At 41.3% G+C, this 26929-nt stretch overlaps 1 long non-coding RNA gene across 1 annotated transcript; it reads right to left on the minus strand.

Annotated features, from left to right (window-relative positions):
• Positions 1-14309: 14309 nt before the first annotated feature.
• Positions 14310-24167, minus strand: LOC142481431 (uncharacterized). Its single transcript, XR_012795776.1, has 3 exons — positions 22542-24167; positions 17552-17625; positions 14310-14395 (listed from the first exon to the last, which is right to left on the minus strand). It is a non-coding gene; the product is annotated as an uncharacterized LOC142481431 (long non-coding RNA).
• Between the last annotated feature and the right edge of the window lie 2762 nt (positions 24168-26929).

Below are 26929 nucleotides of genomic sequence, written 5' to 3' on the forward strand. Positions count from 1 at the left end.
GCTTCCCTAATCAACTCTATTCTGACTGCAGGCCATATTCCTAAGATCTGGAAAACTGCTAAAGTTGTCCTAATCGTTATTGTCCTGTTTGTTTATTCCTTCTATGAATCATCTTCCTTAGATGTCTATCTTGTTCTTCTTTTTTTTACATCTGTGTAAAACTGGAATCTCTGTAAATCAGTATTGCTGACCTGAGGAAGAGAGGAGGAGAACTCTCGAAAGCCTGTCTTATAGTATCAATTGTTAGTCAAAATAAAAAAGGTATCACCTAATACTGAATACTCATTTACTCTGCACTATCGTAACAGGACTAACACGTGAATTTCTACTTAAAACATACTAATGAAATGTAAAGCGTTGCCTACCCATACATAAAATAACCCTCCTAAAATGTTAACTTCAATACATTTTTTGCCACTGCAGCAAAAAGATTCCACCAATGACCAAAGATAAAACAAATCACCTAATCATTAAGCAGGTTTGTACTAAAGAACTAAATGTAATGCTTGTGTACAGTATAACATGCACTTTGTTACACGTTTATTCTATGCTGCCATCTAGTGTACATTTATGATAACTTCTCAAATCATCTCCAATTTAGCAATTTAGACAATAATACAGTATGTATTTTTACTATATGTAGCACCCCTGATGCTATATTATTTTACTGGTTCATTGTTCCTAGAGGGGTTAGTTGCAGCGTAACAGCCTTCCATTACATTAGGTGGAGTTGCTGGGCAAACACATAGTCCCCTCACTAAACTCCTTTTAGAAAGTGGGGGTGGCCAAGTAAAGATACCTTGTAGAAAGTAACCCTTCCCCTAGTAGTCATAGTGACTATTGATGTCACTATGGGGTATATTAGATGGGGATGGAAGATTCCAGATCAGATCTTAGTGGACCCAGAGTGAGGGGGAGCTCATCAGTAAGATACATTTCCTTAATTAAGGATAAGCAGCATCATTTCTTGTTTACTACTTAAGGAAAGTATCCCAGTATAGGGGTCCTATAGATATATTCTTAAACTTGTCACCTGCCACAGTACAATAGTGAGTTCCTTGTTACAGGTTCTCTTCAAGGAGACATGGAGGAGTTGCTAGGGAATTACTTACTGTAGGATAGGTTCCTTCGTTCTGTTCCCAGTAATAGGGTGGAATGCATGGGAAATAGATTGCCCCTACTCATATCTCTCATGGTCGAGGTTCATATGTATCTAATGTTCATATGTATCTGTAGCCATGTCCCACTCTTACCTCCGAGCTGTGGGAGGTGGGACGGCTGGCGGGACACCTCCGGGAGCGCTGCGGGGCTCAGGTCGGGGCTCCTTGTTCTCGGTGCGCTACGAAATTTGCTGCAGGGAGGCAGAGGGGCGACAGGAACTCTGGAGCGAACGCCGGTAAGGGCACCGCCATCTTTGCGGTTCGCGCATGCGCACAGTGTTAGGAGGCATAGGCAGCTATTTCAGATAGGTGCACATGTGCAGTCCCAACATTAGAGCGGTGGCCATCTTGGATATTGCTCCGCAGGGGAACTACATGTCCCAGGATTCCCTGGGGGGATAAGATCAAGTGGCGCAGCCCAGCCAATAGGGCTGCTGAATTCAACTTGAGGAGCGTGAGGAGTTCAGTTGAAGCCAGGACCAAGAAGGGAAAGGTAGGGTCTAAGTGTCGGTGGCACTCAGATAATGCCAGATTAACCTCTTAGGTCCCAGATAGGCCCCAATCAAAGTAAGCTTGTGGTTGCTTCAGGGAAGGCCCCTAGATAAGGACGCGTCACCATTTTACTGTTTAGTGTCAGGGACACAGTGAATACGCCATGCGGTGATTGTGGCCTGTGGTCTGGGACCATACCACCACGGTGTTATCAGAGACTCTTAAAGGTGAGACCGTCCTACCGGAGTTCAACAAACGCAGAGGCGGACACTGTCACGGACGACAATGTCGCTGGATCAGTGGATCCTCATTGCTAGTCGGCCCCACCAGGTACTGGAGTACCCGGCAGGTACCTCAACTAAAATGCACCAATAATTCACAGGCTACCGCTACGCCTCATACTTGGATGGGATTGACATTGTGGGAAGGACACTGGGGCTCTGGTGCCCTGCACCCCAAGTATGGTGGGTAAACCCCGGGGGGGTATATCCATATATATTGTATGCGTTCTATTGTATCATCTGTTATGCTAATAGAGTGTTCAGTAAATACTGTTATACCATAACCTGTGTGTAATTACTGGATACATTGCCTTGGAAGGGGCTATCCGCCTGCGTGCGGATCCCTTCCAGGTGGAGGTGCTGTATATGTGTAAGTGAATAGGTCACCCCAGGCTCCCTTCAGCAGAGAATCAGGTTTCCCGTTAGCCATCCAGGTAAAGCACCATGGTAGCGTCCCTAAACACGGGGGGAAAGGGGCTACATATCTAATCTGCAACAAGAAGCTGCTCTCTTTATGAAAACCTCTCCTGTTTATCCTTGCAATTGGACTGTTCAAATAAAGTTACAGAAAAGTTCCGGCCCCTTTTAATTCTTGCGCACCATACCACCCCTGCACAGACCACCCTGACAATTAAGGTAAAAGAACCGCTGAGCATCACCTACGCCACTATAGAGACATTGGGACACTTTGGTGCGGCCTGTCTTCTGTTGGCCGGGGGAAGAGGTGTTGCATATATATGGCAGATTGTGCTGGTCATAGTTTCAAATGTAGTAACATTACTATTGAGATCATCCTTCATACCTGGTAATGGAGTTTAGACAAAGTTATAGCATTCATGTTCTGTATTAGGGCCAATAGTTGAAATACCTCTGCAAAATTGTGCATCTATTCTCAGCATTCCTTCAATTCTAAACAATACAGAAAGCTTGTTGGACGTAATCATAGAAAAGGTTATACGATATGTCTGCTCTTCAAACATCAAGACAGAGAGCATTTTTATTATTATTTCCTTTTTCTTAAGTACAGTATGTAAATCAACAATAATGGCATTATTTGTTATTCATATTTTTAAATATGCAACAGCTATTAAATAAATCTGTTTTTAATATAGATCATCTTCTTCTCTCCTCAGGTAAATCCCATATTTGAATCCTCATTCGCCCTTTGCTGTGTGTATTTTAGTATATGCAACTGAAACAATTCTAGGTAAATCCCATATTTGAATCCTTTCTCATTCATCCCTTAATTAAATTAAGCTTTCACACCTAGGAAAGGAACACTCTGTGTAGAAAAAAACATCTGTTTAAATGTGCCTCACATGTGCAAATTAAGCAGGCTGAACTTAACTGTCAGGTGACCTGTTAGGCCCATATAAACACAGGCAGAGCAGCCTTAAGCTGTCTGCAGCCCATTTCAAGTAGCACATTGTAAGTAGCAAAACTGAAGTTCAAAAGGATTGAACAAGTGGACAACACCTACTGGTCTTGATTCCTGAATTTGAACTACGCTGGAAAGGAAGATATTATCTATCCCAGACTGCACATCTCAGCACTTTACTATTGCTGTGATGCCGCCTTTACTATTTATATTTGCTATGGCCTCACGTCTTTTCAAGCTATGCACTCCATTCTACCAGCCTCATTATTTCTCTAACTCTATTCGTATATCTCCATCTCTCCTTCCTTCACCACATCTCAGTTTACATGAACTCCTTTCTTACCTGTGCCCTCACTACACAGCTATACCCCCTGCACTAAAACACAACCCTACAAATCATCCTCACACATTCTCTTTCTATCCATGCTTCTCCTCTTTGCTTCTAGGGATCTCTCCAAATTCTGGTCCCTGCCTTATTCCTACATGCTCTCGTCCTCGCCTGCCAAATGCAACCTCTACTCCTTCTGGTGTCAACCCCTCTAACCTCATACCCATCCCCTGTCACCCTCTCTCCTCTCTCCCTTTCTCCTGTGCCCTTTGGAATGCTCGCTCCTTTTCTAACAAGTTCCTCTCTGTGCATGACTTCTTTCTCTCTCACGCTCTGCTCCTATTTGCTATAACTGAGACCTGGCCCACTCACGCTGACTCTGCTCTGGAAGCTGCCCTCTCTTATGGTGGCCTTTCTTTCTCCCACACCGTGCCCTGATAGCAGGGGTGGAGGTGTGGGGATCCTGCTCTCCTCTCTCTGTCGCTACCTTACCCTTCCCTCTCTTGCTTTTCCCTCCTTTGAGGCTCACACTGTCCAGATCTTCTCTCCCCTCCCTGTCCACATGGCGGTCATCTATCGCCTACCGACCTCTACTCACCCCCCTTCTGCCATTCTCTCTCACTTTGAATCTGGCTCTCTTTTTTTCTCTCCTCAGACTCCCCTGTTCTTCTCCTTGGGGACTTCAACTGCCACATTGATGACCCCTATCTCCCTTGGGCTTCCCGCTTTCTCTGTCTAACCTCTTCTTGTGGTCTTCAACAACAGTGAACTGCAGCCAGCACCCACAAAGATAACCACTACCTAGACCTGGTTTTCACTAAAAACTTTTATCTCTCTGATTTCTACATTTCTCCCTGTCCTCTCTCTGACCATCACCTCATCCCATTCTCTCTCTCTATCGCTTCTCCCCTTCTCTACATCCATCTACGCCTCAGTTCTGCAGAAACCTGCGCGCTATTAACCTACCAGCCTTTGAGTCCACTTTACGCTCCTCCCACTCCTCTCTCAGTTCTGCTACATACTGACAACCTGGTCAGGAACTACAACTCTGCCTTATCCTCCTATCTTGATCTACATGCCCCGCTTTCTCTCTGCCGTCCTCGCCCTTCTAACCCCAGACCCTGGCTAAATTCCCACATGCTCATGCTGCATTCCTCCACTCGTTCCTCTGAATGCCTCTAGAGGAAATCTCACACTCACGCAGACTTCCTCCACTACAAATTTATGCTATCCTGTTTCAACTCTGCCCTCCCTCAAGCTAAACAAACCTAATTTTCTTCATTAATCAACACGTATAAGTCTAACCCACGCCGACTCTTCTCTGACTAACTCTATACTCAAACCACCCTCATTCTTGCCTCTTCTTCCTCCATCCTTGCCTCTTCTTCCTCCATCTCACCTCAGGACTTTGCTGACTATTTTAAGGAAAAGGTGGAATCCATACGTCTGTTTCCTCCTCCCATCCTACACCGCTTCCTAACTCTCCTCCTGCCTTCCTTGACTCTTTTTCCACTGTCTCAGAGTAGGAAGTGTCACTGTTGATCTCCTCGTCTCCCTCTACCACTTGCCCTCTTGACCCCATTCCCTCCCATCTCTTAAAACTTCTTGCTCCTACTATAATCCCTACGCTCACATACATTTTTAACTCCTCCCTCTACTCTGGTACCTTTCCATCCTCCTTCATGCATGCAACAGTTATACCATTACTCAAAAACAGCAAGCTTGACCCTACTTGTCTTTCTAACTATCAACCTGTCTCCCTCCTGCCTTTTGCCTCTAAACTGAACGTCTTTTATTCTCTCATTTGCTCCATTTTTTCAACAGCTATTCTCTCCTAGATCCTCTACAATCTGGCTTCCGCATTGCTCACTCAACTGAAACAGCCCTCACTAAAATAACTAATGACCTCCATGCTGCCAAAGACAGAGGTCATTACACTCTGCTCATATTACTCGACCTCTCTGCAGCATTTGACACCGTGGACCACCCTCTTCTCCTTCATATTCTCCATACTCTTGGTATTTGGAACAAAGCTCTATCCTGGATCTCCTCTTACTTCTCCCATCGTACTTTCAGTGTCTCTTCTGCTAACACCTCTTCCTCTATTGATCTCTCTGTGGGGGTACCCCAGGGCTCTGTTCTGGGACCTCTTCTCTTTTCTCTGTACACACTTTCTCTAGGTGACCTAATCACATCTCTTGGGTTTAAATATCACCTCTATGCTGACAACACACAAATTTACTTTTCAACCACCGACCTTACACCTAAGTTTCTGAATGTCTCTCTGCTATATCATCCTGGATGGCCCTCCGCCGCCTTTAACTCAACATGGCAAAAACAGAGCTCCTCATACTTCTCCAAAACCTGGCACTACTACCTCCTTCCACATTACTGTTGAAAGTACGATTATTCACCCAGTAGCCCAAGCACGCTGCCTAGCGGTCACACCCGACTCCTCTCACATTCAGAAAGTTTCTAAAACCTGTCGCTTTTTCCTTCGCAATATCACAAAGATATGCCTTTTCCTCTGTTGCTCGATTGCTAAAACTCTAACTCAGGCCCTCATTCTCTCCCGTCTTGATTACTGTAACCTCCTGTTGTCCGGACTTCCTGCCTCTCACCTGTCTCCCCTACAATCTATCCTAAACGCTGCTGCCAGAATCACTCTACCTTTTCCTAAATCTGTCTCAGGGTCTCCACTGCTGAAATCACTCTCTTGGCTCCCGATCAAATCCCGCATCTCACACTCAATTCTCCGCCTCACTTTTAAAGCTTTACCCTCTTCTGCTCCTCCTTACATCTCAGCCCTAATTTCTCGCTATGCACCATCCCGACTCTTGCGTTCTTCTCAAGGATGTCGTCTCTCTATCCCCTTTGTATCTAAAGCCCTCTCCCGCCGTAAACCTTTCTCACTGACTTCCCCGCACATCTGGAATGCCCTTCCCCTCAATACCTGACTAGCACCCTCTCTATCCACCTTTAAGACCCACCTTAAGACACACTTGCTAAAAGAAGCATATGAGAAGCACTGTGGATAATACTATACGCATGATACATAAAGATTGGCCCCCTGCAGACGCACTTAGCAGAATGCCCTCCCACTGTCTCTGTACGTTCTTCCTACCTACCAATTAGATTGTAAGCTCCTCGGAGCAGGAACTCCTCTTCCTAAATGTTACTTTTATGTCTGAAGCACTGTTTCCCATCACCTGTTATTTATATTATTTGTTATTTATATGATTGTCGAGTATTACTACTGTGAAGCGCTATGTAAATTAATGGCGCGATATAAATAAAGACATACAATACAATATATTGAGCATTCTAAGATTCAGTTAAATGTGATCTGCATTGGGCAACTATATTTCTAAAAGTGAAAAAGGAGTTTTACTGGACATATTATTATAGTTTGTACTACTGTACTGTATATTCTGCCTCTGGTGCTGTCATTGTTCTCTCAATTTCCCCACAATTAAATTTGACTTTGAGGGAGCATAAATCTCCAAAATGTAAAAAATGTCCACGCAATACTACTGAATAACTATAAGAATAGTATATTTCCAATGAGAAATACCACTAAAAAGCTGCCGGTAGTGTTATAAACTTTGTTATAGCAACAATACACCCCTAGAATTAACTTTATTTTGTATTTTTTGCCTTAGAAGAACTTGGGGGTTCTGCAGAACTCAACCGTGCAGCTCCCAAGCTTCAGTAACGCCCCGGTCTGTGATAAATTACATTTTCATTCAACTTGTACTTCAAATATGGTCTCTGGGGTCATCAATAGAAAGCCGTGACGTAATCCCCTTATGACACTGCAGCTTTCTATTGGCCACTGGAGCCAAGGCTCTCATTGGCCCGGGAGATTCAAAGCTTAATCGATTTGCCACTGAAGTAAAAAAAAAAAATGTTTTTAATATTAGGAATCCAAAGATCCAATTACATTTGGACTGCATTGTGCAACTGTATTTCTAAATGTGAGGGAGGACTGGATAGTCCCTGCAGTTGGGAGCAGTGTCATACAGATTCACAGAACACCCTGCAGCAACTAAACAAATATATACTTCCCCCTGCTCCCCTCCCCCCAAAAAAAGAATTTGAGCAAGACAGAGTATTGCTGTAAAAGTTCACAACAACATAAATGTGTTTTTAAATTCAGATTGCAATCCTGTGCAATCTTTGTGCATAGTTATTGCTGAATGATACGTTATCGCAAAATGTTATTGTTGCCCATTGATTGAAAGTATAATGTTTATCCCTATGGTTCGGTTTGAGTATTGCCAACGTAAATTCATGTCAAAGTTATGTTCAAACCCAGTCCTGGTCTTCCTGGCTTCCATTTCCCAAAGAAAATTATTAGGAACCAGAACACACAAGGTACCTCCGTAGACACCTCAGTACTAAGCAGCTTCAGACAAGTTTCCATCCTTCCATTCCTCTCCAAAGTCCTAGAAAAGGAGATAGAGCTCCAGCTACAAGCCCAAGTAGGAAATAATAACATTCTTGTCAAAAATCAGCCAGGCTTCAGACGACTTCTCAGCACTGAAACTGCCATGACAAATGGGACAGATGACATGCTGACTGCTATGGACAGAGAATCTCCATCATTTGCCATCCTGTTGGACCTTTTAGCTTCCTTCAAAATGATTGGCAACAGGCTCCTAGTACACAGGTTGAAAAATTTTGCAGGGACATCTGACCAAGCCCGCAACTGGCTTGTCTTATTCTTAAGCAGAAGAACCCAAAGAAAGTGCATGAATGGGCTCACGTCATCAGCACCGCACATTACATGTGAAGTGGTTCAAGGCTTCATTCTCTCCCCAATGATCATAATCTCACAATGGAATAAAGAGTCAAACATAAAGTAAAGTCGTGCCTCTACCAACTCTGCTATATAAAAAGACTCAAGCATCTCCATAATTCAGAAGACCAGTAGAAGGTTACCTACTCCCTCGTCCCCTCCAAACTTAACTATGGCAACTCACTTTATCTTGGCTTCCCAAACACCAGATTAATAATTTACAGGCATTTCAGAATACCGCAGCTAGAACCACCAAAAACCTATGCAGATAGGACATTGGAACCCAGAGAGAATGTCACTGGGTAATCAGACAGCAAAGTGAGTTCACAGTACTCTTTATAATCTATAGGGACACACATGACCTACCACCAACATGCATTTCAGAAGGCATCATTTTAGATCAGTCAACCAGACTACTCTGATCAACAAACAAGACACTGCTTGGTGCTACTACATAAGACGCCTTATGGTGCAGAAAGATATTCCCTTGAATGGACCACGAGAGCGTGTCTAACAAGATATGCCTCGTGTCACCACAAAACCATTGTAACTATAGTTCTGCAAATTATATGAAACACCAGTAAAAATATGAAGACTTTGTCTACTATGTCCGGCAAGTAACACTGGGTCACTGGGTGAGAACCTTTTGAATTAAATCAATTGGAGAATGGAGATGGGACGGAGCGCATTTGCAAGAAACAAGACAATCTTTCAAGGAAGCCTTCCACTATGACTCAAGAGAAAGGTTTTCAAAGAAGTAAGGAGGGATGTACTTTATGCTCGGTATTACCCAAAAAGACAGGAAAAAGAATGAATGGGTTGGAAACCAAACAAGTGTCTGTGACATCATCACATGGGTGAAGGAATTAAAATGGTAGTGGGCCAGATATCGCAAGAATAAATGACCATTATTGGACAAAGATGGTACTAGACTGGATTCTAAGGGAAATTAAAAGGCTAAGTCGACAAACAAAAATGCAGGTACTTTGGCTTTAATTAATGAGCCTGTATTGTTTCAATGAAAAAAAAATCTGACTTTTCTCAAAAGTAAACAAGAAATTTAAACCGGTGGAAGGTTACCATATCGACTACTTTACACTGACCAAAATTCCAGAATTATTCTTAGCGATACATGTTTTTTTTTAAATAATACTCAAAAATTCATGTACATGAATAAAAAAGCCAGAAAAAATGAACACCAAAATAACAGAGTTGTCAATATATTGTAGCATCCATATAATTAAATCTCCAAACAAGCACTATATGCTCCAATATAAACCCGACTGTGAAAGCAACAACAAACTCTCTAATAATAAACATGGCTGATTTTTAAGTTCACGGGCAATTGTGGTAAAAAGAAAAGATACTTAAAATAAAAATGGCTGATGAAAAAAGAACAATGTTCTGTTGGTCGGTGCTAATATTTGATGGTTACAAAGTGTCAGTTTATGAACTGTTGATGTAATAAACTTGCTTGAAGAAGGGTTTCTAATGGCATCATGAGATCCGGTACATATCCACACATGAATGCTCAGAAAAAGGGAGGGTATAGTATGAATGCCCTGGTTGATATTACAGATGATGGCTGTTCTATACAGCCCACTCTGGTTCTCTTCCTAGGTGGACTCCCTCCCTAGAGCTAAATGTGGTAATGTCCAGCAAAGTACTCCCACTATATAACACTGTCATGGGGTAAGAAGATGTAGCTACTCAGAATCTGATGCCGTCCCTTCCGCATGTGCGTGCCTCATAAGGCCCCTTGTGGCATTACTTCTAAGAACCGCTTAGTAAATAAGGGCCAAGGTGATTGGTCCAAGGTCACAAGGAGAGATTACACTGGGATGGAACAGGGTTCATCTGCTTCAAAAACAGCAACCTTACTACTAATCTGCAGTACTACGATAGCCCGTCACAAACATCCCCGCCCCCCAAAAACACTCCAACCTAACACTAAAGACATAATCAGACAAAGTAAAGTGGTGGTAAAGCCAAAGCACCGATTTATTAATCGTATCATATTATAACATGACCCTATTTATGATATTCAAATGTCGACCATAAAATTAATTTCCAAAACAAACACACCAACCAGCACTACTCCCACCTCCCAGCCAAGAGAGAATAATTAACTCTTTCAGTGCCAAAAAGCATCTCGCTCCCTCCCCAGCCAGGAGCCCAATTACAAACATCAGCAAATTACTTATAAGCACATTTTCAAGAACGTATAATCTCAAAACATTTTTCTGTTGTGACAAAGAAACACACCTTTAAAAATGTTTTTAAATATAAAATATGTATTTTTAAATAATAAAAACACACACACACACACATATATACATATATACACACACACACACACACACACACACACACACACACACACACACTCACACACACACACACACACACACACACACACACACACACACACACACACACACACACACACACTCACACACACACACACACACACACACACTCACACACACACACACACACACACACAGGTATGTATGGTGTGTGGATATGAATATATAAACAAATGTTGTAATATTGCCACAGTAGAAAACTTGCAAAAAAAAAAACAAGGGGAGGCAGAGAATGTTGAGCTGATTTCAGAGTGAGCTTTCTGCTGTGTACATCTGAGCATTTATACTGTAGTTTCTATTTTCCCACCTAAAATTACCTGGCATAAGCTCCCTCAAAAACAACCAATCACATCAACCCTGCCTGCTTGCCTGGCAACTAAAAACTTCCAATCATGTAAGAGCCTCAAACACTCTAGCCTGCAGAATGCTTTATATCTCTACCTCCCTAGCAACTCAGACTCAGGGAAATAAAGGGCAACCACGATAAAGAAAAGGGGGAGGGGAGTGACCAAAATCGCACGTGACCACTAGCAATTTACTTTTGGGTTTTCATTAGTGAAGGGAATGATATGGGGGGATTATATTATGGTGAATTTGAGACTTGAACATTGGATTTCCCAAAACAAACCGTTTCTAAACACTGACACGACTGTAACAATGGTATTTGGGACCAGGGCTACATTTTTTAAGTTCCAATGACTGAGCTCCAGATCAGAACCAACTCTAATACCATCCTAGCCCCTGTTACTAGTTTCAAATATTTGGGCATATGTTTTGACTCCCATTTAACATTTGGGATGCACATTGATACCCTGACATCCAAAACCTGTGCCAAACTAGGTGTACTTTACAGGAACAAATCCTCCCTAAGTCTGCTGGTCAGAATGTGTATTGCACAGCAGATGCTGATGCCAATTATAGACTATGAGGACATAGTATATGGCACGGCACGGCACCCCAAACTCAGCTCAGCAAACTTGATACCCTCTACAACTCAATATGCCGCTTTGTCCTCCAATGCAATTACAACACACATTACTGCGAAATGCTCAAAGAACTAGATTGGTCATCACTTGAGTCTAGGCTAGTGGTGTACCGAGCACCGGGTAATTACCCGGTACCTGGCGCTTTTTCAGCTACCGGGAAATTACCCGGACCCGGTAGCAAGGGGCTGGGACCGGCACCGGGTCGGAACTGTCGTCGGGTAATTTCAAAGTAGCTGAAAATACTTCAACACTTACAGCCGGCGACGGAAGGCGAGGAAGACCACTGTGATATCGTGGAGCAGCAGCAGATGTCCTGGTGGCGGTGACAGCAGAAGATGTCCTTGTTCAGCTGGCGGGAGCAGCAGGAACACAGATGATGCTAGTGGGAGCCGGGGAACGATGTTACCAGAGCAGGAGTGTTCCTATTGGGCATCCAAATCCTCCCTGGCTGTCCAATAGGAATGCTCCTGCTCAGGTCACATGGTTTCCCGGCTCCCACCAGCATCAATGCTGGATTCCTGCTGCTCCCGCCAGCTGAACAAGGACATCTTCTGCTGTCACCGCCACCAGGACATCTGCTGCTGCTCCCAGAGGTCGCCACGGTCCTCCTCACCCTCCGCAGCGGTCTTTCTCACCTTGCAGGTAAGTGCCGTCCGGGTAACCAGGTACCCGGCCTGGTAAAATGTTTCATTTTGCCTGGGCACCCGTTACCCGGTTTTCAGAAAATGTAGGACCCGGGACAACAATAGACTAGGGGCAAAGTTCATCTCTCCTCTCTTGCCTTCAAATAGTTTCTGGGCAAGCTACCCGCCTATCTGAACACGCTCCTCACCCCTTCCACATGCAGCACTTATCTGAGATCTGACTCAAAAAAGACTGTTCAAGGTTCAACAAAGTATCTGGCCGCTCCTCCTTCTCTTACCATTCACTGCACACTTGGAATAGTCTACCGTAGACTCTCATTGCCGCCACCAGTCTAAGTTCTTTCAAAACTAAAGCGGTCTCACATTTTAATCTGGTCTGTAACTGTTGTATATGCCTATACTATATATTATCTTTAACTGTGCATACAATGTCTTGTATATGATGTTCTGTATAACCCTTTTCACTCATTGTAACTATGTATTTGTAACCATGTATTTGTCATCATAACTCTGTGCCCAGGACATACTTGAAAACGAGAGGTAACTCTCAATGTATTACTTCCTGGTAAAACATTTTATAAATAAATAAGTAGGGATTGTTTGGCATACTGTATAATACTTGTATCAGAACTTGCTAGACATGCTATCACAGATTCAAAGTAAGCCATTTTCCTGTAAAAGGAAAAAGCAATTCCTAATTACCGTATTGGTCCGAATCTAGTGCTATGTTCTTTTCCTATAAATGTCCTTCCGAAAACTGTACTCGTATTATATGCCCAGGCTAACACCTTTTATTTTTCATGTAGAACACCATCAAACCTTTAGGGTCGCATTATGTGCGAGGTCGTTCTATATTAGGGCCAATACGGTAATCCTCTAAGAGTACCCACCTGCGGTATGCATGTGTTTGTACAAATGCACAATCTTAGCGTGCTCAAAACCCAGTCCTGCAGTATTATAGATTTATATATTCAATTGTGCAAATTGTAGTGCTACTGGGAAAGTGACCTCACACATACAACCGTAAACAAAGACGCCCCAATGCAACATGACAAATTATTTGATTCATTTCTATATGTTTTTTCTTGTCATAATTATGGGCCATTTAAGCTCAATCTTTTGGTCAAAACATGTTAAGCCTGAAACCACGTTAAGGAAAACCATATCAGCAGGTTCTTACACTACCTATTGTATACTGTGCGCTGTGTATTTCCTCCTCTGCATGGAGAAAAGAGGAAAAAAAACAATTATATAGTCAATACTGTAGCTATTAACCATCTCATTTTTTTGTTTCCTTTTTTCACTGTCATTTAAATGACCAATACTTATGACAAGAAAAAATATATAAAAGAACTAAATCATTTGTCATAATGTACACTATTTTTGACACATCAAAATCACAAAGTTGGGTTTAAAACTTTGGACACTAAATTAAATATAATATGCACATATTGCTTTAAAACATGCACAATTGCCTTCCCTGTTGCACTGCAATGTCAGCAGAAAATAAGTCATAGATCCAATTATTTACATTTTTGCAGAAAGTGTTAGCAGTGGTGAAAGCAGACTTGGCTTGACTAAATTTATTTTTAGCTGAACTTCAAATAATCCTAAAAAAACAACAACCCCAATGACACAAACATCTGAAATTGTACACACGACCTTTGTCTGATTGGCTACTTATTTACATATAACAGTCTCTGTGGATACAGACATGCAACTTATTTTGTATAGAGCTTCACACTTTTACTTGTAATTATTAACCTCTTTTTAGTGTAAGAGACCCGTTATATTTTGCAAACTCCCTCTGGCAGAGAACAGGTTAAACTACCATGTGTAAGTGCTTACAAATTTGGTGAGACTTTTGTTTGCATGTTGGAAGATGACAGTTGATGACTCGTCCTACCTGGTATATTTGCTTTGTTGATAGATGGTTGGTTACACATTGTTGACCTTCTAAAAATGAAAAAGACAGAAAATTACATGTTGGAATTGAGAAATGTGAGCAGAAATAAAAAAAAATATTCATAATTGGCTGTGATGGATTCTATCATCTAATGGAAGTATACAACTTGGGGGCTGCCTGAGACACGCACAGCTCAGAGAATGAACTTGTGAATATACTGTAGACAATCATATGCTGTGCTTTTGGGAAAGTACTGTACATTTCTTAATATTTTGAGGCAATATTTTAAAAGTTTGCCTTATAAAAAGGCAAAAAAAAAAGCAAGAGGTTCTACAGTATGGTTTTTCTTGTCCATCCACTCATCAGTCTTTTAGTTGAATGGCAAAAGTGAAATGTGGGTCCCACGGTTATAGGCAGTAAAGCTACAGTATGAGGGCCGGTTTGAGAGTTAAAGCCTAAATGTTCTTGACATACAATATACTCTCTTACCCCACTCTCCCACTGATAGCATCTAATCTCCTGCAGGAGGACTATTTACATTATGAGAAGGATGAGAGTTTCCCAGTGAGAGCTTAGCTCATTGTGCTTCCACTCTCCTCCTCCGCTTCCTGATTAGGATTTTGAGCTCTCAGATATAAAGAAGTTGTTTTCACTGTCCAATCTCACCAGTGCCCAAAGGCAGAGCGTAATAAACTGGCCCCAAGCAAGAAGCTTAACCATCCTTTTGTAGGCTCATTTCAACATGAGTATAAATATCAGTGGCTCTTGAGAAATGAAGGGAGTTATGTATGAAACCCTCCCAGATTCAAAATCATCGAAAAAATGCACCTGATTTAATAAAGATGCCATTGATAGCAATAAGATTGTTTGTTTTCGCTTTATTTTTGTTAAATAAATCATGACACGGTGTATTATGTCATGTGTTGTTGTTCATCTGAGGTTGTATTTAACTAATTTTTAGACCTGCTAAGGAACAGATGATTGTTATTATGTCCTGATATGTAAAACCATAGAATTCAAAGAGGGTGTACTTTCTTTTTCACACCACTGTATATATACACACATATATACATACACACAGCTCAACCCCTTATAATGCTGTGATTGGGGTCCAATTAATCACATTGCGTTATAAGCAGATCGCATTAGAAATAATGTACAATTGTATGCATTGTACAATAAAGTATTTAGGATACCAATAATTGTGTTGTAAAGTATTCATAAACAAGAAAATTGGTAGCCACGCTAGCATCGCACTATAAGCGGATTCGCGTTGTAACGGATCACGTTATAACAGGGTTGAGCTTTGTATATATATATCTATATCTATATATATAGAAATGTAAATACAACTGTATGCTCATCTGCATGTCTTAGGCAGGTCTGCAACCCCGCCTTTCCCCATTATCACCCAGCACACAGCACTTCCACTGCAGCAAGGGATTCTGGGAAATGACATGCAAATGAGCACACAGTGCCACTTTGTGCTTCAAAAACCATTTTTAACATGGTTCCCTATAGGCTTAAGCTTGCTGCATGGTCACAGCTTTGAGCACAGCCAGGGTTAAGGTGCATACCCAGAAAACCACCCACAGACAGCTGTTTCGACCTTAATGGGTCTCATCAGTGTGGGGTTGATTAACTGGGTATGCAAAGAAACTAAAGGATGGGCCAACCATAATACTGAGTTAAGTTATGGTGAGTATATATATATATCTATATATATACACATATATACACACACACACACACACACACACACAAAATGTAGTGGGTTGGGGTTTTGAGCTTACTAAGACTGTGTACTGTAGGTGTAGCAATTCCCTTACTTTTGTTTTCAAAATTGGAGAATCATCCGGATGTAATTTGCAGTATTCTCTGCTCCGGTAATGCCCTAGTTCCCAATTTACCCTTTAATGTGCTGGTGAACCATAACAAAAAATAAAGCTGGCCAGCTGGGGCCATCTAATAGAAAGGCAATACAGGTATGTGATGCCAGCAAAGATTTCCAGGGCATAAAATAAATCCAAGGACATAGGAAAGGAATGTATAAAAAGGTAAACAATAGTTCAATACAGTATAAACAATTGCCATGTGAACGTGCCAAATACGAGCAAAACGCCTAGGGGATATTATTACTGACATTTGGAAAATTGAGAGGGTGTTTTGTCTCTGGAGAATTTTAGGCGAGATTTGATTCCCCCCTCACAGTTTGATGACATTGTCTGGTAACAGCCATGTAGCAGGAGCAACGGTGGAGAGGAAGTGCTGCTGTTCGTTTCTAGACTGTGAGCTAGGAGGTCTGAATGCCTGTCTCAAAGTTACTTATGGAAGTGCATTACTTTGTAATTTTTTTTATATAAAGCAATCGTCACTATTATTGCTTTGTCTCCTTTTATGTGGGATTCCCCATCCCCGTCCCTCCTTCTGTTATTGAATCTCCTATGCCTCGATGGATGTCTGATGAGGATACCTGGATGTCCATAAGAGTTGGTTACTCTATATAACCCCATTGCCTGATTTTCTTGTGGAATATGTGAGTGCACCTTTCACAACTTCACGTTCACATTGCAATTATTTATACTGTATTGCACTATTTTTGTCCTTTATATATATTCTTTTCCTATGTCCTTGGATTTATTTTGCGCCCTGGTAATCTTCGCTGTCAACCGTTTTTGAACTTGAGTCCTGTCTGGGAGCAGCATTATCTCCAGGGACAGTATATATCATTATTTTATTTTTTACACTTTATTCACTTCCAATTCTATATGTTCACATATGCACAATTTTTTTATATCACTTAATTAGTGCTATTTGCGCTTGCACCTGTTCCTAATACGTGATGCCTCAAAGATGCAGTTTGCTGTTGCCTTGCAATAGTCAAGCTGACTCAATGGCCATTTTGATTTACTGAAAAGGATGAAGAATATTTGCACATTAAAAGTTTATTTCTTAAGAAGCAGGGAATCACTGGAGCGAAAAATAGCACAGTTCACATAGAGGGGATTGCAGAGTTAAGTGGGGAACGTGGAAACAGTGGCAATTCTGATTGCTTCAGTGGCTCAATATGTGAATGCCGGTGAACAGTTTCAGCTAGCAGTCCTAAAAGTCTGACACTGGTTATTATTGCATCTGTCTGTAGTTGTTACATCCTGACAATATCATATGCATGAGGGTCAATGTGAATTAGAATATACTGTACTCACTTGCTGGGTGCTCTATCTTGCAAGTTGGTTATTGCAGCAAAATTATTCCTTACAGTACGCAGACTGGCCAGTACCTAAAGCAAAAACATTATTATATTAATAATGACAGCGTGTATATAATGTAACATATTTTCTTTTAAAGTAAGACCTTGACATGCAGTACAATTGAACTGTTCACATGCAGCCGAAGGTCCATGAACGAAAATGTATGCTTAAATGCAGGTGGACCTGGCATTCTGGTTTCATGACAGAATATGGTACTTTTAAGGTAAAATAATCCCAATTCTCTACTTTAAATGTTTTCCCTCTTTATACTGTAGTGCCGACGAGTATTCTAAAACAAATCTGGGGCAATCACCAACAAGACCCAGGTACATGCTGGGTACATGCTGCAACATTTCAGTGACATTTCTGCAGACAGACTAATGGCCCATCAGATTAACAGCGGGGGTCCCTGGCAGTCCCATTCAGGGACCCCTGCTGTGTTAATCCGATGGGCCATTAGTCCCTGCAGAAATGTCACTGAAATGTTGCCGCATGTACCCAGCATGTACCCAGCATGTACCTGGGTCTTGTTGGTGAGAGCCCCAGATTTTCCAAGGCAAGTTTTAGAATACTCGTCGCCGCACCTGTACTGACACGTTGGACATATTACCATGATTTTAAGAGTCAGGGTAAAGTAAATCCAGTACTTACATAGTTAGTTACATAGTTATATAGTAGATGAGGTTGCAAAACGACATATGTCCATCAAGTTCAACCTATGCTAAATTTAGATGACAAATACTTATTTTATATTTGTATTTAAAGTATTTTGATCCAGAGAAAAGCAAACAAAAACCCCAGTGAAATATCATCCAATAATATCTCATAAGGGGGAAATTAAATTCTTTCAGCTGTTTTATACACATCTTGCTAAACATTTCTCTGGCCGTCAGGATCAAATGTGTATTTTAGAACAATTAGGCCTGAGAAGTGTTGCAGGTTTAGGATAATACACAACAAATGTCAACACTGAAATATAGGTTATACCTCATATAGGTATAATAAGACAAACAATTTCTGCTGTCTGCTTTAAAACCCCCTTTGATAAAATCAGGAGTCACTTATATTGTATCTTTAAAATATAGTACAGTATTAGGAGCAGCAGTTACCATACAAGGCTATTTTAAGATAACTAGATCAGTAATCATACAACATTTGGCTACAATCTCAGCACATAATCAGTCCAGCCCTAATATTAGGGGCTGTGTTAGCTCCCGTTAGATATCAATTAGACAATCTCTGAAAGCCATCAATTAGTACTAAGGAAGGACAATTTGGAAATAATCTGCCATCTTGCAATCTTATGGGACATTAAAAAAGCATTGCGTTCCGTGCAGGGCTGGGCCAGTACCGGGTCACCGGATTCTGAGGTCGTGGTAGGGGAAAGTTGTAGGGGATCTACAGTTGTGGAGCAGGGGGAGGGATGCCAGTTGGAGCCAGCCTGAGAAGTGAAGGGGAGCCCAGCGGAGGAAGAACACACAGATAGCCAACCACCGAAGACGGGGGCCCAATTTCTAAATTGGCCATCCAAGGCCCCCTTACTCCACCGGGCCTTCCTGGACTATTGTCAGTGGCCCTGGTACTGTGGGTTGGTAATTGGGCCAAATACAGTACTTGCTAACTGCAGTAGTACAAATGGACAGATACTGTAGGTGGGCATTGCTGATTTATGGGACTAACGTAAAATGTTAACGTTGGTTAGGGGGGAATTATAAACAGAATAGAATGGCGAAGGATATCTTATATTTTAAAGGCAAAAGTAAAATAAATGGAATTCGTAAAATGTACAGCTAAAGTCAGAAAAGATGAGGTGCTATATTTAATAAGCAGTGTAACTCCATAAAACACCTTCCAGCACAACTTAGTGTGTATTGCGCTTTACAGCGCTTTGAATTGAATGGGGCTGTAAAGTGTTCCCCATCACAGAGTACCGCTTCTTTAGTAAATAAAGCCTAGTGTGTCTATAAATATCATTATTGCCACTAGATGGCACTCACATGCAATAATATGGATCTTGCACAATACTCTCCTTGAAAACGTCTTGCTACAAAAGAGCTATTCCATTTTCTACCTGCGAAATTACTGTTATGATTTGCTGATGATGCAATTATCTTGTATCATTGTTTCCTCTACCAGAGGCAGTTCATTCCATGAAGATTGTGCTAAAGAATGGCTTATACCAATATGAAATGGGCAGTACTTTTTTGAGTTGAACTTCCTAGCATCACTTCATAATCAGGATTTTTTGATGTCTTGAAAAGCCAAATAAATACATTCACTGCATAATAATCCCAAACAAATAACCCCCTCAATATAAAGCCTCAGTTTGGTATATGTATGTGTGGACCAGTCCTGACATTGCTAACTTGTGGCAAAACTTATAACCACTCTCAATATTTCTTGTTGCAACAAACAATATGAACCCACTCCTGATTTTACCCATTAGTGGGCCAAAGTTACATAGTTACATATTTACATAGTGAAAAGTATTTTAAAATATAAAAAACATGTTACATATTTACATAGTTACATGGTAGGTAAGGTTGAAAAAAGACATACAGTATGTCCATCAAGTTCAACCTATACTAAATTTAGACGACAGATACTTTATCCAATATCTGTACTTGCAGTATATTGATCCAAATGAAGGCAAGCAAAAACCCCAGTGACATATCATCTAATGATATCTCATAAGGGGAAAAATAAATTCCTTCCTGACTCCAAATATTGGCTCAGATTTCTCCTTGCATCAACATCCTTCCCATGTTTACTTATTTGGTATATCCCTGTATACCGTTCCTTTCTAAAAAGATGTCCAACCTTTTTTGAACATATCTATTGTATCTGCCATCACCGTCTCCATTGGTAATGAATTCCACATTTTTACTGTTCTTACTGTAAAGAACCTTTCCTTTGTTGCTGGTGAAATCTCCTTTCCTCCAACCTTAAGAGATGACCCCATGTCGTTTGTACTGCCCTTGGGATGAATAGTTCTTTTGAAAGCTCCTTGTATTGTCCCCGAATATATTTGTATATAGTTATCCTATCCCCTGTTGATATAAATCACCTTCATACACTGACACCAAAACACACAGGATGAAAATGACATTACTTTTATCAATTTGCAATGTCTTTCACAGGTCACCACCAGAGGGGCCATTGTCACGTCATAAAGTGATTAATATACAGATTCTGGGAAGTGACATGCAAATAAAAAGCCAGGAGACCTGTCACTTTTAGCTTGTACTATTAATGCTTGTATTAGCCCGTGCACAGTATGTATGCACAAGTGCAAGCTTTAGTATAGCTTTTTTTGTTATAGACCAATAATGGGCCCCTGTTTCTCTAACACTGAGATAAATTGATAGATAGCCCGTATGATGTATAATCCCCTCATCCAAAGAACAGCCATTAAAGGAGCAATCAAAGCAAGCACATTTTTTAATATAGAATGGAAGCACGGGGTCTCCGGAGCTGAGCCCAATTTATTTCCGGGGACACCCTACTTCTGGAGATACTTCCCTCCAAAGTAGATGCCTTTAGCCGCTCCGGCTGAGCCAACAGGGATTAAAGTTCCCACGTCTTCCTATTGGTCCGCAGGGCGGGAAATCTCTGAAGAGCAGACATATTGTGAAATCTGTAGCCGAGTGGAGCAGCTACCAGCACTTAATTCTCAGGTAAGTATCTCAGGAAGCAGGGGCTACTCGGAGCTAAAACTAATGGAGTTCAGCTTTGGAAACCCCCTGCTTCAACTCTATATTAAAAAAAAGAATTTGAAAAAAAAATCCAAAACCTTGGATTCCCTCTTCAAAATCCTCTAGAGAATATTATGATGCCGTTGCCAAGTGTGTGTGATAGCAAAACCTTTCTGTGATATATATATATATCACAGAAAGGTTTTGCTATCACACACACTTGGCAACAACATCATAATATTCTCTAAAGGATTTTGAAGAGGGAATCCAAGGTTTTGAAGCAAAAAGTGGCACTGTGTGCTCATTTGCATGTCATTTCCCAGAATCCCTTGCTGCAGTGGATGTGCTGTGTGCTGGGTGATAATGGTGAAAGGCGGGGTTGCAGACCTGCCTAAGACATGCAGACGAGCATACAGTTGTATTTACATTTGCATATATATATATATATATATACCACTGCAAGCACGGCTCTCTTAATTTAATGTAACCATGTATTGTCATCATAACTCTGTGCCCAGGACATACTTGAAAACGAGAGGTATCTCTTAATGCCGGGATGCGCAATCCTTTCCCCCTGCGCACCCCTCCTGCTCTCCTTACCGGAACAAAAAAGAAAAAAAGGTGGGGCTGCGCTCAGCTTAAGAACTTGGCTGGAGGCAAAACGTTTAAAAATGAAACATTTATTGCGGCATGGTAGCCAAAAGACTTACAAACAGAAAAAATGGGTCCTCTGGTGCATTCCCCGCCTCTCGGGCACTTTTTCCCACTGGCTCATGTTTATAGAACTCAATTCTTACCGCACTCCTTCCATATATCTCCGGTGTTTCTCCAATTGAGCTTGTTGTGTCGGCTAGAGGGATGGCCAGAATCTCCCCTCCACCATTAAACAATGAACATCAAAAACAAATCTTGTCTTGTTCGCTGCACTGTTCAATTACAAGTCTCAGCCCATTGTCAGGAGGGTATTTAAGAGTTAAGTTTGTTCATTTGTCTGGTAAAAAAATTTCACCTGAAGAAGGGGGTTCCCCCGAAACATTGTGCATTTGGTAAAGAATTCTGCAAATAAATGTTTGAAAGACTTAACTAAGAGACTTATGATTGAACAGTGTGATGAACTCGAGGGGATTTGTTTTTGGTTCATGTTTATAATAAAAGTGAAGGCTTATGAATATGCCCCATCTTGGTAGGGTTGTATTTATCTTCAAATAAAAAAAAATGTTTGCATTATACTGTACATTTGCAGTACTTACCTGAGCAAATGGTGTTACAATCAAGTCATCTCCATGTCTGGAAAAAATAGAAGACACGGTGTGAGAAATAAAAGAAAAGCACTATATTGGGGCCATTGATCAAAATTGCAACGCGTATGGGGGGGGGAAAGAAAAAAAAATAGCTAGCATTTTATTTCTGTACATCAGCAGAAAAATGATATGCAGCATTAAAGGTGAGGTGCTGTATTGTCAACGGGACAGTCCTACCCAGTACAAAAGTGAACTAAGAACAGTGGCATGATTACCAGGTTCAATGCAGCTGATGGCATTTTTAAACTTGCAAACGTTCCCATGGTAAACAGAAGCGTTGGAGAGTTTTTAAACAGCCTAGTAAGTGCTTATTAAACATGCCCTGAGATGTTTGACAAGAAGTATAACTTTTTAGGTCATACATTTTATTTTTAACTGAACTACAAAATATACCGTCTAAAAGTCTAGGTGACCATAATAAACCCATTGTGAGTGCTTTTTAATCACCACATTTGGGGTCTTCGTTTATTGCAGACTATAATGTAGTATCTGGGGGGGGAACAATACTAATGTTTGTATACTGTAAAGTTAGTTCTACAGCCTTAGCATCTGTACTATATTTTTAATTGAACGTATGCATTAAAAGATCTTTACTCAACAGGCAAACGTTCTCTGCTTTTTCAAAATCCTTTTAATTATTGTGTGACATAAATAACATTTTTCCGAAAATGTAAATGTTTCAGTTTATGAAAATTTAAATCACAAAAACATGACTACATGACATGACAAATCCCACCTAAACGTTTTTGACCAATTTGAAGGGGAAAAAAACTGTAAACAAGAAAAGGGGTTACATTGGGAACATTATATTAAGTTGAAGGAGTAGTACATGTGAGGAAGCCACTCATTTTTCAGGGAGCTAATCTAGAAAGTCCAATTCTCCGGTAAATATTATTAACTACGTGGCACTGCAGATTTAAGACCTCAAGCTAAGTTGAGAATTCGGCGCTGCACTGTTCATAGATTACATTCCATCCTACTGATGGCACATAACCATGCCAGAAAGCAGTAAAGCATGAGTGTACTCTTCCAACTACTAGCCATACCGTACACAGCACCAGTGCTATGTCTGGGGGTGGGGTGAAGTAGAACATTAATCACTAATCATACATACCCTATAATTTTTGTTTACCCGCACCACTGAAATGTAGATAAATCATTTTTTTTAATTCTAGTCTTTTTCGCATTGAAGAAGATATCCCTTTTCCCTGTGAACACAGACAGCCCTATCATTTTGCCTTCATCGCTATCAATGTCAAAGGATTCATTATGTATGTGAGATTTGAGGGCTATGTAGTAAGAACCAGCCATGCCAAAAAGGTCTTCCAGGCAATATAGTTTGAAGGTTAAACTTTAATTAAATATATCTCACTTCAGAATTAACTTTTTGAGGTCCTATGTAATTGCTTAGTTTCTGTACTGTACTGTATGTCTTATTGGCACCTCTGCTAAGCTCTCACAAGCAGGGCCATCATTACTTTTTAATATCTGTTTGTACATGTTTGTTCTCACTTGCATGTAACTGTTTGTTTTTGTAATATACATAACTCTGCACCCTATTGTAGGAGTGCGCAAACGTTTTCCCCTGCGCCCCCTGCCTTCTCTCCCCCACTTCTTGTGCCCCTCCTCTTACCTTGTCTCCAGTGTCAAATGACGCCGCGGAGTCTTGTGACATTGCGGTGCCAGGGCATTGTGACATCACGTGACCCCGCGGCGTCATTTGATGCAACGCTGCCATGGCGACGTGTGAGACAAGGTAAGAGAACTTACAGAGGCCTCAGGCACTCCCCAGCATTTAAATGCTTTGGGGAAGAACGCGGGGCCTCTGTAAGCGCCACGCCCCCCTCAGAAAATTTTGCGCCCCCCTGCCCTGTTGTACCGCACTGTACAATTTGTTGGTGCTCCACAAATAAACGATAATAATAATAATAATATAATTATACCTACGTATACTGTGCACTCACATTCTCTCCTACTGCAGTACTTTCCTCTTCTTTCATTACTCCCTCCCACTTCTACCTCTAAGGCTACGCTTATAGTGCCGGCGACACGATGGTCAGGCGACGGTCGCTGGAAAATCAAATAGAGATGACTTCCAGCAATCGCAACCAATCCGTCGCTACTCGCTTACTATCAGCGCACACGATGGCGGCAATGCATTTGTTTTGCCGCAACATCGCTGTTGCTGTCGCCGGCACTATAAGCGCAGCCTAAGATTCCACCTCGGGCTACACCTCACTTTCTAGAACTCACTACCACATACTTTGAGATGCTCTCCTATCCTCCATACATGTAAAAAATTAACTTCTTCCCTAAAACCACATTAATATCCTCCTAATCAGAAATAGGGATTTTGCTGGAGTGGAGAGAGAGAGGCAAGGTAAATAATGCCAGTAACATTTCTGTTGGTTAAATAAGAACTAAATGTGGTGTTACAGCTTTCCAGACACTACAGAAGCCCTATTTCAGGATCTGGATGGGAGTAACTGTAGGTTTAGCGCTGACGTAACTCATGTAATGTTACTTTCCCCCGTTACCCTATTCACTAAGCTCCGTGGTGTTAAGGTTATGATATAATGCCTCATTATATTACCCCTAATGTCCTATATAGTTAGTCAATGCTATGCTCTTTATGGGATATAACATGGTTTAACATTCCTTAGTGACACTGACTACTGTCAGGGCAGTGGCGGAATTCCCATTAGGCCCCGGCCTAAGGCGTCAAAATTTGAGGGCGGCATAGATTGGCGCTTGCCGTCTGCGCATGCGCGATCAGCACTTACCAGCTGCTCGTGCGGACCGCAACATCACACAGCATCTCATTGCCATGGCAACAGGATGCTGTGGTGTCAAATGATGCTGGAGGAGGAGGGCGGCACCAGGTAAGTGGCTAAGGGTGGCATCTTTTTAAATCCACCACTGGAGCAGGGGCTTTCTGACCTACATTGTGTTATTACATGTAATGATCTGTTTTTTATGGTTGTTATTGCCTTTCACCACCATTGGACAGGACTGTGGACCATGTTAATAAAACAAATATTAATAATAGGCTCTATAGACATGAATATAAACTTTAAGTAGCTGTATCTTTTGTAACACAAAGATACCGTAGTTGCCTATGTTCCTAATATAATCCGGTGACAGTAATTGCCAGTGAGCTAGTGTAAGTGGGAATCTTAACAACCATTCATTGTGTCAACTATTTTTCTTAAATTGTGGCAATGTATTAATTAAATATAAATTAAGCTGTGAACTAAACAAATTTGTACGAGTGCAATAAAAGATAAAATAATTGAAGATGCCAATATGCTAACACCCAAACTTGTACCCCAATGGGAACAGGCTTTTATTTTATTTACTCTTCTGATAAACCAATTCAGATCAGGATAAAACTCAATGGCTGATTGAGCATCCAGTTGATTATTTTAACATGCACAGTTTAAATCTCCTGGTAAGAGTCTAAGGCCGCGTCCATAGTGGAACGTGCTAGCTTCCGCGCTCCTCCGTGACATGGCGTCGCACTTGAAATATAAACTTGTTTGTATTGCGATGCGCGTAGCGCATGTGCACCCGCACACTATGCGCATATGCATGAGCGTCATAGTGTTTGTTTCGGCGTGAGCTACGAAGCTCGTGCCGTATTCTGCACTATGGACGCAGCCTACGAATTTAAACAGTGAAACATAGTTTACAAGAACATGTTATAGTTCATATGGCAATACTAAGTATTTACATGTATTTCTTTGGCATAAAGATACAGTTCATACTGGAAGACTAAGTAGCAAGTAGCTACTTAACTGGTGGCTTCCATAAGTTGAGATTGAGGCGGTGCTGCAGACACCCGCGGAGTTTAGGATATGAAAAAGAAAAAACATAAGAAAAATAAATCAAGCACTTCGGTATTCCTGACAATTTAGTCTTATTATTGAAAATACTGTAGCAGTGAAAATTCTTTTTGCATCTTTAGATACTATTGAAATGGGCTGTGTGTGTTATGATGTATGGCAGAGTTCTGAACTCCAGTCCTCAAGATCCCCCAAAATATCAGGTTTTAAGGATATCACGGCTTCAGCACAGGTGGCTCAATCAGTGGCTCAGTATAAGACTGATTGAGCCACCTGTGCTGAAGCAGGGATACCCTGAAAACCTGACCTGTTGGGTGGGTCTTGGGGACTGGAGTTGAGAACCTCTGATGTATAGTAAGGTGGAATATCTCAGCTCTCACTTAGAAAAATAGATCCAAAGCAAAAATTTGCATATCCTCGCACTGCCTAATATGTAGAAATCACCTTTGCCAACCTTACACATATTTCCTCTGCGCCTTAAAATGGGTTATT

Source organism: Ascaphus truei, unplaced genomic scaffold (genome assembly GCF_040206685.1).
Source record: "Ascaphus truei isolate aAscTru1 unplaced genomic scaffold, aAscTru1.hap1 HAP1_SCAFFOLD_2659, whole genome shotgun sequence".
Lineage (NCBI taxonomy): Eukaryota > Metazoa > Chordata > Amphibia > Anura > Ascaphidae > Ascaphus > Ascaphus truei.